The sequence below is a fragment of the Mustelus asterias genome, chromosome 18, assembly GCF_964213995.1.
Source record: "Mustelus asterias chromosome 18, sMusAst1.hap1.1, whole genome shotgun sequence".
Taxonomy (NCBI): Eukaryota; Metazoa; Chordata; class Chondrichthyes; order Carcharhiniformes; family Triakidae; genus Mustelus; species Mustelus asterias.
The window spans coordinates 43263519-43276452 of NC_135818.1; positions in this window are offsets into that span (position 1 = coordinate 43263519).

Below are 12934 nucleotides of genomic sequence, written 5' to 3' on the forward strand. Positions count from 1 at the left end.
AGACTATGATGGCTGAAACTACCTTAGAGCAAGAGGTTATCCTCAAAGAAGGCCATTAGACATTGATACTTATCCTTATGCCTTATTTCTGACTGCATTCTAAAATCATAGATTCATAGAATCCTGCTTCAGGGACCTGGGTTCGAATCTCGGCTCGGGTCGCTGTCTGTGTGGAGTTTGCACATTCTCCCTGTGTCTGCGTGGATTTCCTCCGGGTGCTCCAGTTTCCTCCCGCAGTCCAAAGATTGATTGGCCATTCTAAATTGCCCATTAGTGTCCCGGGATGCATAGGTTAGAGGGGTTAGTGGGTAAATATGTAGGGATATGTGGGTAGGGCCAGGGTGGGATTGTGGTTGGTGCAGACTCGATGGGCCGAATGGCCTCTTTCTGCACTGTAGGATTCTATGAATCCCTCCAGTGCAGAAGGAGGCCATTTGGCCCATTGAGCCTGCATTGACAACAATCCCATCCAGGTCCTATCCCTGTAACCCCATGTATTTACACTGCTAGTCCCCCTGACACGAAGGGGCAATTTTGGAAGGCCAATCCACCTAACATGCACATTTTTGGATTGTGAGAGGAAACCAGAACACCTGGAGGATACTTACGCAGACATGGGGAGAATGTGCAAACTCCACACAGACAGTGACCCAAGGCCGGAATTGAACCTGAGTCCCTGGCGCTGTGAGATAGCAGTCCTAACCACTGTGCCACCGTGCAGCTCCAAATCAGCTTGGTTTAGGAGGTGGCCATCTGTAACCTGGAGGCCATACTTCCAAAGCAATGCAAATGACTTGGATGCTTTGACAATAGAGTTGTGTGTTATAACAGGGCAGTAATTTGCTATATGTCCTAACATCAAGTCCTATATGTTGACTTTATTTTGAGCAGTAAGTTCTGGATTCATCCCATCACCTACTGTGCCTTTGAACCTACAAGGAGCGTTAGATCTGGTTCTCTTCTCCCAGGTGAAACTGTGAACAAGAACGGGGGCAAATGTTAGGATGAAGCGTCAAAGTGTAGATTAGGTTCTGCCACCGATGATCCAATCCATTGACTGCCTCAGTCTTCCCTCAACACCACTGCTTCGGTGCCCAATGGGTGACTGCCACCGTTTCCGCTGTTAAGAGCCCATGATTGTCAATAGTTGCTGTTTATATAAATTCACTGATTTCCTTTGATGAGAAATGTGAAAATGTTCCAAAGCTACCACCACCGCAATAAATGTGTTTACCTTCAGATTGGCATAGCACTCTTAACCACAGTATCAACAGTGTTTAGGTGATAACAACAAGCTTTTATGTAAACATGAAATCAAACAGATAAATCAACAATACAAAATTGTTACGATTCCAATTGATGTTACTACTGAATAGGAAGTACCCAGAATGGAGCCCTGGCTCGAAAAGACCATAACCTTTGACCTTATTTTTCAAACTCATGGATGAACAGGGCCACAGGTATGCCAATTAGCTTGTAACAACAAAAAAATGTTCATTAAACATGAAATGTTTGACTATAATACAATACTCCTTCAGTCCCACTTATTGTCACAAAGGTACACAGATTTTAAGAACATCACAGGTCACTAAGTATATCCTGTGCAGTAATGTTTTGAGTAAACACACAGTCTCTATAACCCAACAGGCTAACTGTGGTCAAACAACACCCCATTCTGAAACCAAGTATGCCACTCAATCAATCTTCTGTGGATTTCTCTTTTAATCTGTACCCCTCCACCCCATCCCATGACTATCATACTGTGAGCCAAATGATCTCACTAGACTTCCACTTCCACCTGAGTGTCTCCAAATTCCACTCTCAAAAAGACATGCCTTAGAATCTTCTTACAAACAATGCTTTCCCTCAGTTGTTTTCAGCAAGGATCCGCTTCCAGGTTTTTCAACTCCCTTTCACGATTCCTTTGTCTTGAATAGCCAGGAGCTTTCAAACTTTCACATGGTTTCTCAGGGATCCAACCACCAATTGCTTCATAATTGTTTCAACCTTTTTATTTCACAGAGTGTAATAAGTTATCACCAACATTAGGAGCGCTTCAGATGTCATTGGCTTTTCACTAGCTAACTCCACTAAGTCTGCACTTTGCAGCTCTGACTAACTTCAACAGGCAGTTCCTGTTCCAAAGGCAGTTCTTCTTTCTTCCTTTTTAGTTCAATCTTCCTGAAAACTTCTCTTCTCTCTCTAGTTTCTTGAATTAACTGTCCTTAAGATTCTTGACTTGCTTTCTTGCCCATCACTCCATTGTATGGCTTTTCTTCTTGCAGGGCTGAGAGAACTGTTCCCCCTTTAGCTTCTCAGCTCCAAATGCAATAGGTTCAGTATAAATGGAACTTCAAAATGTGACCTAATCTAAAAGTAGTCCCTGGTTGCTAAGCCACACCTTATTCTTTCTTCAAGCTTGTGTTTACTTTGCATATCATAAATGCTTTAAACACAAAGCAGACACAATTTGAATTGATATCAAAAACCCAATACATGCAAATACTTTTGTTTAACATAAATCAACACAGAAGCACTAAATTAAAATAACTTAAGTCTGTACCTTATTTTTAATATCCAACAATACAACCATATTTCTTCCAATACTGTTACTTCCTCAAAGCTGCGAGGGAGGGGGGAAACAATCTTCCCAAATAAATTGTAAGTATCACAAAAGTCTGAAAATGGAGTGTTTCACTCCCATTTTTTCAGCAAGCTACGCCACGCAATTTTCCAACACTCTGTCAATTTTTTTGGTCGGGAGTTTCATGCCAGGAGAGAGAGCAGAGCCTAAGCTCACCTGGGAAGCCAGCTGTAGACTGCCAGGCATGCACCCTGATCTCCCAAATACTGTGTACAAGTACAAGGTGTGGTGGACTACAGTTGCGCCTTTGTCCTGTCTGGACCACTGTTGTTGTGTTTGTCATGCCTGGACACATTCCCTGCCGGCTCCTCCCCTTGTCACCTAGTATAAAGGTGGCTGTTTCCTCCCCCTTGTTCAGTTCGGGTCGGTTATCTGCTGGGATATGCTCCTAGTTCTGTAATGAATAAAAGCCTACAGTTGTATTGGCACACAAGTAGTCTTTTGCCTAATTGATAGTGCTTCACAAGGGACCCCCCCCAGATTGGCAGCACCCCCACGGACCTCCCCCTGATCACCACCCATCCCACCAATTGCCGGACCCCTAATCACCAGCCTCAACTCCCGATTGCTGGCTCTCTGATCACCGGCCTCAACCCTGACCTCCTCCATGTCAGGTGCCACCCCGTCAAACCCCGCCCCTTCCAGGCCCCACCCCCTTGGCACTGCCCAAGTGGCACTCCCTGCCCCCGAATACCCGGGCGGTGGCTTCATTGGCCTCCGGTGCCACTGGCGAAGCCATCACATCTGGTCCCGGTTGGTGGGGACGATCTGTGATCCTTGCCGGTGAGAACCTCCACCGGTGAGGTCAGAAAGTTATGTGAGTCTGGTCTGTTATGTCCTGAGCTCACTAATAATATTAGAATACGTTGATAAATATTTAAATCAGCCTTGTGCCCATGATTACACCGGCAGGCTGAGATCGGCAATATCGCGAGAGATGGAAAATCTGGCAAGAACCCAATTTTCCAGTTCTCGCTCGTATTTCCCGCCCCACTACACTCGTGGAGCAGCGCAGCGTGGAGTGGGGTTGGGGGGGAGGGGGGAGATCGTGCCCTTCTATCTGAAAGAAATAAATCTTCATAACCATAGGGATTTCTTCACACTGCCGTTCCAGCCACTTTACACAAACTTAACACCCCAACTTAACCCCAGAAAGTTTACCAGGATGTTGCCTGGTATGGAGGGTCTTAGCTATGAGGAGAGATTGGGTAAACTGGGGTTGTTCTCACTGGAAAGACGGAGAATGAGGGGAGATCTAATAGAGGTGTACAAGATTATGAAGGGGATAGATAGGGTGAACGGTGGGAAGCTTTTTCCCAGATCAGAAGTGATGATCACGAGATGTCACGGGCTCAAGGTGAGAGGGGCGAAGTATAACTCAGATATTCGAGGGATGTTTTTTAGACAGAGGGTGGTGGGGGCCTGGAATGCGCTGCCAAGTAGGGTGGTGGAGGCAGGCACGCTGACATCGTTTAAGACTTACCTGGATAATCACAAGAGCAGCCTGGGAATGGAAGGATACAAATGATTGGTCTAGTTGGACCAAGGAGCGGCACAGGCTTGGAGGGCCGAAGGGCCTGTTTCCTGTGCTGTATTGTTCTTTGTTCTTTGTTCTTTGTATTGCATCATACCCATAAACTTCTCTTATTTCACAATTTTACAATTACACTGTCATATTGCCACTCTTGTCAGATTGTCATTTCACATTGCCAAGCTTCTGCCTATATATGGTGGCAGGGGCATGGAATACATCTGTACTCTAACAACCTGATGCCATGCAAACGACTGTTGACTGGCATAAGGCAGGACCTCCACCCCTCACTCAGGAGAAAGCCTCATCTTGGAGAGCAGCCAGTCAATCTGATTGACCGGCAGATCTCCAGTCCCTCCAGGCACAGTGCTGCAGTGGTTGAGAGAGGTACTGCAGGGAGCTGGCTGGCATTCAATTGACAGGTAAGTGGTGAGGGTCCCTGGGTGGGGAGGGTAGGTACGGTTTGGGGGGTTACAACGGGGTGATTGGGGTCTTGGAGGATAAGCTGGTGTGGGGTTGGGGCAGTCCTGAGATCACCAAGCCTTAAGGAGACAGTGCTTCCAGTCAGATCAGGGGTCTGATGAAGGCTGTCCCCACACTTCCTGCCTAAGATCGAACATACATTATTTTTGCATTTCACCACCTTAGCTGTCATCCACCAAAAATTGAGACTGGGTGGGAAAAGACCCTTAAATGGCCATTAAGTGTTTACTTAAGGGCCTTAATTGGGGCAAGGGCGGGCTTTATTCTGAGGCCCTTCCCGTCCCAGCATAAACTCACCACCAAGATGGGGAGGGGGGGAAGTCGGAGGGAACCCCTTCCATGCAATTTCAGAACCCTCCGAGTAGGGGGAGGGAGCATAAAATTCTGCCTATTGAAGTGCATAGAATGTTATATTCATAGATTATAATTTTCTTAGAAATTTTATGAAGCATGTTGGTTGGTCAAACACAAACTGTAAGTCCAAAAATTCTCAATTAAAATGAAAGTCTTGGTATGTTCCCATTTGCAGATTGGATGTAAATGCACTTACTGATGTAGTCTGCATGAAGTAAAGGAATGCTGGCTGGCACAATAATTTTCACAGGTAAGCATTATATTTATATTAACTTATTTTACAATTTACAGAATAGTAACTCAACAAGCTGGTAAAATTAAAGCCAGAGTACATGGTACAGGTGGTTGTCTCTGACAGATTTGCCTGCTTTCAGGTTAGGTAGTAACTTTGTAACATATAGGAAGGATGTCTGAGGTAGGTTTTTTACTCAGAGAGTGGTTGGGGTGTGGAATGGACTGCCTGCAGGGATAGTGGAGTCAGAAACTTTGGGAACATTTAAGAAGCTATTGGATAGGCACATGGAGTACTTCGGGATGATAGGGAGGAAATAGCTTGATCTGGGTTTCAGACAAAGCTCGGCACAACATCGTGGGCCGAAGGGCCTGTTCTGTGCTGTACTGTTCTATGTTCTATGTTCTAAGTGGAAAAACAAACACTAAGTGGTTGTTGTGCCAATGAGATATGTTCGAAAGTCTGGCTTTAGCATGTATTTTTGAGGCTAATGGTGATTACCATAATTGGACTGTCCTTGGATATGCTTAAGCAGAAGGCTGCATTTATTTGTGCAACAATGGGGGGGAAAACGTCCTGAAAATGTGCAGATGCAGTGACAGTATCATGCTGTTTAAAGATGCTTTTAATTGTACTTCTACTTTCAATTGCTGAATTATACGTTTTTGTTTTGTTGCAAGCTGGTGTCTTATAACAGTCTCCTTCATAATAAAACAGTTGATGGAAAACATTTGCAATGATTGAGCGACCATTTTGAAATTGGATACCTGTTATGGCAAAAATAAATATCCCCTTGCTCTATCCTCAAGGTCAATTAATTTGGGTGAGATCCAGTCTTGTAAATAAAATTCTATGTTTTTAACTGTGAAGTTATACCATTGGAAAAAATAAATATTTTGAGTAAAATGTTAAAAAAATAATCATCACCCAATGTGGAACTCAAAACAATGAACCTGAGATTCAGAATCGACTAACTAACCATATTGTGTAGGAACACTTTGCATGCAACCTTTCATATTTGTTCCAATAAATAAGACTAATATTATTTGGTTATTTAAGTTCCAGTGTTGAACTAAGCCTTTTACTATATAACTGCATTTTCAATTAGTTTCTTGCTTTTTCTCAACCTATTTAAGTAGTAATCCGAACGTATTATAATTGGGCTCATTATGCATTCTTAGCTGAGAACCAATCATCCATTACAGAGTTGAAACAGCTGTGCCCCAGTGAAATCATTTCTTGATAGATAGCTTTTGTTCTCAGATATAGGGCCTGATTTTACCATCATGTTGCGCCCGTTTTCGGGCGCTAAAACTTGGTAAAGTCAGGCGTGAGGTGAGTAGCACGGTCTGTGCCCAACTCCGCGCCAGTTCCCCCTTTGCCAAGGCCCCAAAATGGCTGCAATCGGGACCGCATGCATTTAAATTGACTTAATGGGCTGCACGCCCAACCTTACCGATCCTTCCCCATTTACCACAGCGTTCGCCCATTCAGATTCGGCTTGAAACAGACATGCTCCACAAAAGTCCAATTCGGGCACTCCACTTAGTGAGGAGGTAAGTGCCGAGTGTCTGATGGCTCTCTGCTTGAGATTGGGGGGGCGGGGGCGGGGGGAAGGTGGGTCCAATGGCTCTCTGCTTGAGATTGTTGGGGGGGAGGGAAGATGGGCCCGACGGCTCTCTGCTTGAGATTGGTGGGGGCAGGATGGGGGGCTCCGCTGCCACTCTGCCTGAGATAAGTTTAGGGGAAAGAGGGGGTCCGCTGCCACTCTGCCTGTGATCAGTGAGGGGGAAGGGGGGCTCGCTGCCACTCTGCCTGTGATCAGTGAGGAGGAAGGGGACTCCGTTGCCACTCTGCTTGGGATCCGTGGGGGGGAAGGGGGGGTAAGGGCCCGCGATTGGTCTGGGTTACAGAGGAGGTGAGGGGATAAGAGGGTCGGTAATGCTGTGGGGGATGGGGCAATGTCTGCGGGGGGAGGCATTATCCGGTCTGGGAGCAATGTGGCAGTTGGAGCCGCATTCTATCATTTTATTTCCTGCGCATGCGCAGTTAGAGGTGTTGATCAGTGCTGCAGGATTTTGGGCGTGTTAAGCCCCACCCACAGGCTTCTACAGCGCGATTTGGAATTGCTGATATTTTTTCAGACAGAGTGTGCATGGGGGCTCCTGAGAACGGGTCTATAAGTCGGATCTGAAACACTCCCAGTTTCAAGTCTGCCCAGCACTTCGAATCAAAATGGTAAAATAGGCCCCATAATCTCTCAGTTGCATAACGATTATTTACAGAAGATAGAGGTTTCAAGTGCTTGTGGTTTCAGCAATTGGGCTTTAGAACATTGAGATGGTTGATGCTTTTATTGGGCTGTTGTGAAAGGAGTATTTTTCAAGAAAATGGAAATTTAGGAATCATTGGCTTTTTTAAAAAGCATTTTTAACACATCCAATTTTCACTATAGGGTTAATTGGTTCTATATACATCGCATAGTGACTGATTGGGCCTGGAAGTGTCATAGTTTGGCATGGAGGGTGTCATGTGCCATGAGGCTGGATGGAGGGACAGAGTTTAGAATGGAAGGTGTGAGGGGCCATGGAGGATCGGTGGAGGGACATAGCCTGGCATGAGAGGGCATGGAAAAAATCTTTTGAACTTAGCTTTCAAGAGGTTTCCTCATGCAGATTGTGGTTCACAACACCTTTGAGGTTCTGGCCCGAATCCATGAAAACTGCAGAAGGCTAGGATGTACCTATTCCCGTTAAGGAGCCAGCAAGATTGAGAGCGCATGAAACAGGCTCATGACCCGTAACAGCCCACAACTTTAACCTGCACTGGTGATAATCAGAAACCCCAGGAATGGGGTCGGAAATGCAGGAATTGGGTGTCAGCAACAATTTTCACAGTTCCACAGAATCCCCCCAACTTCATGAAAAGCTAGCCTCTTGTCATCAGTACAAAAGCTTCCAGATTATGTCAGAGAGCTGTGCCTTAGAGAACTGCTACAGGGACAGAAATCTGTAAGCTGCAGAAGGAAGACCTGTAGCCATGGCTACATGCCCATAAAGCGCAGCCACTGACATTTAAGGTCACTGTTGCTATTTCAATCCTACATGCAGGGAACATTAGTCATTTTACCGTCGATTGCTCCAGTGAGAATGCAGAAATCATACCGAAATCACAGAATTGTTACAGCGTAGGAGAAGACCATTTGGCCCATCGTGTTTGTGCTGCGCTCCAAATGAACATTTCGTTCGGTGCCGTTCTCCCATCTTCTCCCTGTAACACGGCACATTCTTCCTATTTAGATAACTCCCTAATTCCTTTTAGAATGCTTCAATCGAGCCTGCTTTGACTACCTTCTCAGGCTGAAGCTATGAACACTCTACATCACCATGCAATCAGTTATATTAATTTTTTCCTAACAGCTACAGCAGGAATCCCACAGCAGCGGTCAAACAGTTTTAAACAAATGTTAGTGCCATACACCCCTCCCTATGTGATCACACTGTGATTTACTCTGGAGTTAGGCTGTTTCCTGTCTTCATTTATCTACCAGTTTTAGCACTGATGCAAAGTAAACGGTCTTCCATTGTATGACACAGTTAGAATGTAAGTCTGGTACTAAGTTAGATTCATCCCACAGGTAAAATTCCTCTTCATACAAAGTGCTGGTGGGAATTATAATAAACTCCACAGACTTCAAGGCCAGCACTTCATTTAATATACCTCAGTCTCAGCAACAGATAACTCTTCCACCAAACAACCATTTAAGCACCTAATTAGGGAATTAAACTTTGCCGTCTGGGATTACTGTGCATGAAGTGTTACTTTTGCTGAATGCTTATGTTGAAGACAGCCATTTCTGTCTGAAATAGAAAGAGCATTTAAAAAGCTGCAACTTCAATGCAAATGGCTGAGGAGGGCTTGTGGCACAGAGCCCCTACCTCTGGACTAGAAGCTCCGAGTTAAAATCCAATACCAGGACTTGCCGGCCACGAAAGGAGCATTCATAACACAGTTCAATGGGCTGAAAATCAGCTCAGAATTCTTCCACCACTTCCCCACTATTCCCCAAAATGTAAATCAGCGTGGGTGTGAAAATACGCTCAGAACAAATACAAATTGCTAATGGTTATCATGTTTTGACTGATATAAGTTATGTTTTAAACATAAAGGTTTTCAAGCGGGGAGACAATGCATTGAAACACGGGTTAATGTGAAGTCATTTGGGATTCTAAAGCAACAATCGTGTTACCTGGATAGGTCAATAGGGCTAATGCTCCAGAAGAAAAGTCCATTATAGTGTCCTGCATGTTACAAGAAATGATGTGGAGATGCCGGCGTTGGACTGGGGTAAGCACAGTAAGAGTTTTAACAACACCAGGTTAAAGTCCAACAGGTTTATTTGGTAGCAAATGCCATTAGCTTTCGGAGCGCTGCTCCTTCGTCAGATGAAGGTCTTCCATCTGATGAAGGAGCAGGGCTCCGAAAGCTAATGGCATTTGCTACCAAATAAACCTGTTGGACTTTAACCTGGTGTTGTTAAAACTCTTACTGTGTTACAAGAAATCACAGAGGTGTTAAGCATATCTCCTAAAGGGGAGGAGACGTTGAAGCAGGACATAGATTAGGAAAACAATTCATCTGTAGAACAAAAGACCTCAGATGATGGGATGGCACAAACGCATGTTTGCCAAAATTTAAATAACTTCTTAGCTTATTGAATGATGTATCTTGTCATGAAAGTCAGTTTTTGATGATATTATTCTCCAAGGTCATTACTCCATTCCCCACCTCTTGCTGATGGAAGCAGTAAAATGCTGATGGTTGGTATGTTTATATCACCTCTCTGATTATATATTTTACATTAATGGAAGACTTGCATTGTTAAAGAATTGACTCAGTCTACGAAAGGGTTAAATCTTCCACTCAAATAAAAAACAGCTGTAAGTCTTCTGTTAGAAATACACATTATTTTCACAAAGACACAGACAAGAAGTATTGAAAGCCACACTGATATCACATGTTGGTGAATTTTTTAAAAATGTTTTTATTGAAGATTTCTCCATTTTAACAAATAGTGCAACAAGCCCTCAAAATCCAGTACAGCACGGAGTAATCATCATCCCACATTTACATACAGAAAAGACTGGCAAATAGCATCACAATTGTTTCAAATTATCAATTACAATTTTTTGTAATCGTAATTCGCACCTCCCTTTGCATGGATAATGAATGGATATTGCAAAGAGTGGGGAATATCAGGATAACAGGACAACAGGATAAAGCCATGAGCACATAGCACAATGGTGCACACCCTATGGACAAGCCCTCCATATACACAGGATCTGCTCGGATGAGGAGGATCGCAACAGACACCTCCAGACGCTGAAAGATGCCCTCATAAGAACAGGATATGGCGCTCGACTCATCGATCGACAGTTCCAACGCGCCACACCGAAAAACCGCACCGACCTCCTCAGAAGACAAACTCGGGACATGGCGGACAGAGTACCCTTCGTCGTCCAGTACTTCCCCGGAGCGGAGAAGTTATGACATCTTCTCCGGAGCCTTCAACATGTCATTGATGAAGACGAACACCTCACCAAGGCCATCCCCACACCCCCATTTCTTGCCTTCAAACAACCGCACAACTTCAAACAGACCATTGCTGCAGCAAACTACCCAGCCTTCAGGACAACAGTGACCACGACACCACACAACCCTGCCTCAGCAACCTCTGCAATGACGTGCCGGGTCATCGGCACAGATGCCATCATCTCAGGTGAGAACACCATCCACCAGGTACATGGTACATACTCTTGCAACTCGGCCAATGTTGTCTACCTGATATGCTGCAGGAAAGGATGTCCCGAGGCATGGTACATTGGGGAGACCATGCAGACGCTACGACAACGGAAGAATGAACACTGCTCGACAATCACCAGGCAAGAGTATTCTCTTCCTGTTGGGGAACACTTCAGTGGTCACGGGCATTCGGCCTCTGATCTTCAGGTAAGCATTCTCCAAGGACAGTCTTCACAACACATGACAACGCAGAGTCGCTGAGCAGAGACTGATAGCCAAGTTCCGCACACATGAAGATGGCCTCAACCGGGATCTTGGGTTCATGTCACACTATCTGCAACCCCCACGACTTGCCTGGGCGCAAAATCTCACTAACTGTCCTGGCTAGAGACAATACACATCTCTTTAACCTGTGCTTAACCCTCTCTCCACTCACCTTTAAGACTTGATTACCTGTAAAGACTCGCATTCCAACCATTATTTTGCAAATTGAGTTTGTGTCTTTATATGCCCTGTTTGTGAACAGAACTCCCACTTACCTGACGAAGGAGCAGCGCTCCGAAAGCTTGTGGCTTTTGCTACCAAATAAACCTGTTGGACTTTAACCTGGTGTTGTGAGACTTCTTACTGTTTTTACCCCAGTCCAACACCGGCATCTCCACATCATGCACACACAGGTTATCAAGGACCGAGCTACACATCATAAGGAAGACCCTGTAGGATCAAATTCAACCAATGAGAGCCTAAACAGCACCCCAATCTCCGAACAATGAAAGGATATTCCAGAAAGAGGGGAGAATAAGGATACAACCCCAAATCCAAGATGTGGTATGACGGTGTACACTCTCACACATAGGATAACTGGAGCAGAGTTATACAGCCTTGTGGGAAGAGTGCAGATAAAACAGCCAAGGGATGGATCCTCCTTTGATCATTCATGCTGGTGGGATGACATTGTGTTGTCACTCAGAAGCCCCAGCAGACAGAGGGTCCGAGGCACCGACATGTGGTTGGATCCCATTGCGCCTAGCTGCCTCCAGCCATTTTTAATGAACACCAACGTCAAGACAACATAAGACCAGTGATCAGGGTATATAACCAACCCTAGACCTCGGAGGTTGGACGCAGTATTCATCTTCGAACTTCAGCTGCTCAGCTTTCAAATTGAGAGTATGAAAGCATGGCGGCCAGTTCTCAAATTCAACTGTGAATTTCTCCTCAGCTCCCCTCGGGCGATTGGTTACACGGACACTCCTTCTGCCTCAACTCACCAAATGAAGCAGGATGTCCGACATGCCATGTAGCAGGACTGAAGGTGAGCCCCCTACCGAGGAAGAAACTGCCTTCTGACTGTCAGGATTCTTTCCTCCGCTTCATCAATTTTCTTTTCAATATGTTGCAACTCATCAACATGAGCTTGTGCCAGGGAGCCGAGACTGTCATCCACAACTTTACCCACAATGTCAGCTCGATGCCTATAACATCGGCAGGGTGTGAGCCTGGCTCACCAGCTAAACTGCCACTGTATAAGCAAGGCTGGATCCTGGCTGTCTCTGACCACCCTGATCAAGCAAGGATTTTCTTGAATTTACTCGGCTCCCCTTCACCCCAATTTAACCAGAATCTTCCAGGAACATAACGTGGAATATAAACTCCAGGTTTAGATAATTATTGGCTGTGGATCAGGATAAATGAAAGGATTAAAAAGATGAGTGGTGCCAGGGCCCATGAAAACGCAGCTGCTCCAGCGCTTACATCACGTGACCCCCCTCTACAGTTGTATTTCGATTTTCAAGATTTCCTGCTTGAGATAGCGAGCCATCAAAATATCACACATAAAAAAGGTCTTATTCTAATAGCCACAGTGTTATGAGGGAGGGAGCTCCAG